Source organism: Ranitomeya imitator, unplaced genomic scaffold (assembly GCF_032444005.1).
Source record: "Ranitomeya imitator isolate aRanImi1 unplaced genomic scaffold, aRanImi1.pri SCAFFOLD_1243, whole genome shotgun sequence".
In the NCBI taxonomy this organism is placed as follows: domain Eukaryota; kingdom Metazoa; phylum Chordata; class Amphibia; order Anura; family Dendrobatidae; genus Ranitomeya; species Ranitomeya imitator.
Window position 1 is genome coordinate 1 of NW_027194577.1, and position 5,000 is coordinate 5,000.

Here is a 5,000-nt window from a genome sequence, read left to right on the forward strand (position 1 = left end):
ATTATCCAAAAGTGTCCTTGACACTTAGAAATATTTTCAGAAAATCATGATTTTGTGAAAATTGACACGTTTCCCCTACTTCCACGCCAGGGGGCGTCAATATGATGTGAGGTACCCCCAAGGCAGTGACCTAACTGTGGGTGAAGTTTGCGGGTCATGGGCGCAAAGTCGAATTTTGGGTGAAAAACCGCATTTTCATACTCTAAAAATTTCAGACAAGTGTCAGACTTCCAGGCAGGGGGAAACCGCCGGAGGCGTACCGAGGAGGCTTCCAGGAGCCTGGGGGAAGATTTTCCAAAAAGTTTCCTTGACACTTAGAAATATTTTCAGAAAATCACGATTTTGTGAAAATTGACACGTTTCCCCTACTTCCCACGCCAGGGGGGCGTCAATATGATGTGAGGTACCCCAAGGCAGTGACCTAACTGTGGGTGAAGTTTGCGGGTCATGGGCGCAAAGTCGAATTTTGGGTGAAAAACCGCATTTTCATACTCTAAAAATTTCAGACAAGTGTCAGACTTCCAGGCAGGGGAAAACCGCAGGAGGCGTACCGAGGAGGCTTCCAGGAGCCTGGGGAAGATTATCCAAAAGTGCCCTTGACACTTAGAAATATTTTCAGAAAATCACGATTTTGTGAAAATTGACACGTTTCCCCTACTTCCACGCCAGGGGGGGCGTCAATATGTTGTGAGGTACCCCAGGACAGTCGCCTAAATGTGGGTGAAGTTTGCGAGTCACGGGCGCAAAGTCGAATTTTGGGTGAAAAACCGCGTTTTCATGCGCTAAAAATTTCAGACAAGTGTCAGACTTCCAGGCAGGGGAAAACCGCAGGAGGCGTACCGAGGAGGCTTCCAGGAGCCTGGGGAAGATTATCCAAAAGTGTCCTTGACACTTAGAAATATTTTCAGAAAATCACGATTTTGTGAAAATTGACACGTTTCCCCCTACTTCCACGCCAGGGGGGCGTCAATATGTTGTGAGGTACCCCAGGACAGTCGCCTAAATGTGGGTGAAGTTTGCGAGTCACGGGCGCAAAGTCGAATTTTGGGTGAAAAACCGCGTTTTCATGCGCTAAAATTTCAGACAAGTGTCAGACTTCCAGGCAGGGGAAAACCGCAGGAGGCGTACCGAGGAGGCTTCCAGGAGCCTGGGGAAGATTATCCAAAAGTGTCCTTGACACTTAGAAATATTTTCAGAAAATCACGATTTTGTGAAAATTGACACGTTTCCCCTACTTTCCACGCCAGGGGGGCGTCAATATGTTGTGAGGTACCCCAGGACAGTCGCCTAAATGTGGGTGAAGTTTGCGAGTCACGGGCGCAAAGTCGAATTTTGGGTGAAAAAACCGCGTTTTCATGCGCTAAAAATTTCAGACAAGTGTCAGACTTCCAGGCAGGGGAAAACCGCAGGAGGCGTACCGAGGAGGCTCCAGGAGCCTGGGGAAGATTATCCAAAAGTGTCCTTGACACTTAGAAATATTTTCAGAAAATCACGATTTTGTGAAAATTGACACGTTTCCCCTACTTCCACGCCAGGGGGGCGTCAATATGATGTGAGGTACCCCAAGGCAGTGACCTAACTGTGGGTGAAGTTTGCGGGTCATGGGCGCAAAGTCGAATTTTGGTGAAAAAACCGCATTTTCATACTCTAAAAATTTCAGACAAGTGTCAGACTTCCAGGCAGGGAGAAACCGCAGGAGGCGTACCGAGGAGGCTTCCAGGAGCCTGGGGAAGATTATCCAAAAGTGTCCTTGACACTTAGAAATATTTGAAAAAAATCACGATTTTGTGAAAATTGACACGTTTCCCCTACTTCCACGCCAGGGGGGCGTCAATATGATGTGAGGTACCCCAAGGCAGTGACCTAACTGTGGGTGAAGTTTGCGGGTCATGGGCGCAAAGTCGAATTTTGGGTGAAAAACCGCATTTTCATACTCTAAAAATTTCAGACAAGTGTCAGACTTCCAGGCAGGGGGAAACCGCAGGAGGCGTACCGACGAGGCTTCCAGGAGCCTGGGGAAGATTATCCAAAAGTGTCCTTGACACTTAGAAATATTTTCAGAAAATCATGATTTTGTGAAAATTGACACGTTTCCCCTACTTCCACGCCAGGGGGGCGTCAATATGATGTGAGGTACCCCAAGGCAGTGACCTAACTGTGGGTGAAGTTTGCGGGTCATGGGCGCAAAGTCGAATTTTGGGTGAAAAAACCGCATTTTCATACTCTAAAAATTTCAGACAAGTGTCAGACTTCCAGGCAGGGGGGAAACCGCCGGAGGCGTACCGAGGAGGCTTCCAGGAGCCTGGGAAGATTTTCCAAAAGTGTCCTTGACACTTAGAAATATTTTCAGAAAATCACGATTTTGTGAAAATTGACACGTTTCCCCTACTTCCACGCCAGGGGGGCGTCATATGATGTGAGGTACCCCAAGGCAGTGACCTAACTGTGGGTGAAGTTTGCGGGTCATGGGCGCAAAGTCGAATTTTGGGTGAAAAAACCGCATTTTCATACTCTAAAAATTTCAGACAAGTGTCAGACTTCCAGGGCAGGGGGAAACCGCCGAGGCGTACCGAGGAGGCTTCCAGGAGCCTGGGGAAGATTTTCCAAAAGTGTCCTTGACACTTAGAAATATTTTGAGAAATTTCCGATTTTGTGAAAATGACCCCTTTCCCCTACTTCCACCCTAAAGGGGCGTCAATATGTTGTAAAGCACCCCGAGACAGAGACCTAAGCGTGGGCAAAGTTTGGGTCTGATGGGTGGAACACTGAAAAAAACGCGATTTTTCCACTTAGAACAAACATAGAACTTTCAGACTTCCAGGCGGGGGGAAAGCTCTGAAGCTGTACCGAGGACACTTCCATGGCCCCCGGATCGATTTTCAAGAACGAGTCCTTGGGACTTTGAAATTTTTCGGCGATGCGTTTTTGGCTTCCGGGAGCCGCAGAACGTTGGGAAATTCGTTCCGCTCGCCGGCTCCAGGTGTTTCGGGCTAGTCCAGGCCCCAGCTACGCCGCCTGGCCGCCAAATTTCGCAAAATCGAAAAAAAAAAAATATAGAACCGGCATGAGGAATTTCTGGCCGCCGGATCCGCCGCACAGCTCCAGGAAGTCGGGACACTTTTCGGCTTCGCTCCCTTAAAGTGGGGGTCGGTGTTTCGCCATGCAAATACCCACTTTTGCACACCAGCTGCAGGATATAGGAGAGAGGGGTACCTCTCGGGCCCGACTGATTTCCGATGTTTTCGTGGTTCCTCAAGTCGGGTAGGCGGTTTGGCGAGTACCCCCTGTTTGCATGGAAGTCCGCCCTCGCGTCGACACCAGGCTTCCGCGGCTCCAGGGGACTCTTGCCGGTCGTCTGCCCCAAGTCAGAGACGCGTTTCCCCGGGTCGCCTGAGCCTGAACGGACCCTCCCCAAGCGTGTTCTGGTTCTCCGAGGGTGACGGATGTCAGAAGGGAGGCAGATCTGGAGTCTTCGTCCCGAGGAGGGCTCCAGGAGGGCGGATTGCACCCCCCCTGACTCGGTCCCCTCAGAGCAGGCTTTGCGTTTCTCTGCGTCGGATGTCTCCCGCTTCCACGCCACGGGGGAGACCTATGAGAGAATCGCACTGTGACCCGGATTCCGTCTCGAGGGCGCCCGTAGCGTGTCGGAGAGGTACCTCCAGGACTATCGGGCATGTTTCTTCCCCCGTCTCCCCGAGGGGAAGGATGGCAGCGGGTGGGGTTTCTCACCCATGCCCCCCACCGGCTCTTCCTCCGATCGATTTGGCTCAGCGCTCCCGGGTGGGGAGGTGGTGCCGCTCGCTCGGCCCGGGCTTTGGAGCCCGCGTCGGTCTAAGGCGGGCGGTCTCCTTCCTCTTTTACCCCCCCGGGATTCAGGCACGCATCCTTGGGCGTGCACGCCGGCAGTCGCCTCCCGTTCGCAGGACGGTGGCTGCCGTGCAGAGGGGGAGTTTGACCCGAACTGTGGTACGGCAGGGGTCCGACGACCCGCGCGGGCGAATGGCGGGGCGCCCACCCACCTCGGCGTGGGGGGCCCGTCGTCCGAATCGCTCCCCGCGCGGGGGGTAGCACAACGATCTTCTCCGAGGGCGGCCCTTTGACTTCCAGATGCGCAGCTCGCCCGCGGAGCCCGTGCCGACCCCCACCCAGCGTCCGATGGGCGGCCTCCGCGGTGGGCATCGGCGAGAGCGGTGGCGGTGGGTGGCGCTTCCACGCCACCGCCGAGCTCCGCGTTCTCCAGTCTTTTCCCGAGCCCCTACGATAGTGGGGGGACGACAGACGCGTGGGGAGGCAGGCGGAGTGGGTTCTCACCGCGTGGTGTGCCCGGCCGAACGCCGTCGCCTTCCCCGCTCGTCCGACGTCCTCCGAGGCGGCTCGGAAGGGAGCGCGAGAGGGAGAGAGCGAGAGAGAGAGAGAGAGAGAGACCAAGCGGACGCCCCAGAGCGAGAAGGGAGGATGGAAAAGGGAGAGACGAGTGGGGGCAAAAAGAGTTTTGGCGAAGGGGAGTACCCGGCGAACTGCCGCCCCCGGGCTTCTTCTGTTCTCAACAGCGGAGGCACGGCTTTGGGGGGGAGACGCCGCTCGGTTGGGGCTCCTTTGAGGTTACGGGCAAGAGCCCGGGACGAGGGACTACGCCATAGGGCGACGGCCGACACGGCCAGGCCAACTGCGCCCCCCGTGCGACCTCCGCGTCGCTGGCGGGCTCTGCGCCTGAGCCCGCGGTGGACCCCGACGGCCAGCCCCCCTCTCCCACTCCTCGCGCCCGTCCGCCGGTGGGTCGAGGACCCCCCGCGGCGGAGGCAGGTCTAAGCCAGACGGAGGCCCCGCATAGGCCCCCCCACCGCCCTGGCCCCTCTCCCCAGCAGCGACTCTGTGTGTCGCCCCCGGGAGCGGTGGGTCACGAGGCAGGGTGGCCGTGGCGTCCTCCGAAGGCCAGTCACCTACGGCCCTCCCCGTGCAAGGGGTGGTTTTTACAACAGATGCCCTCCGATCGGGAGGCC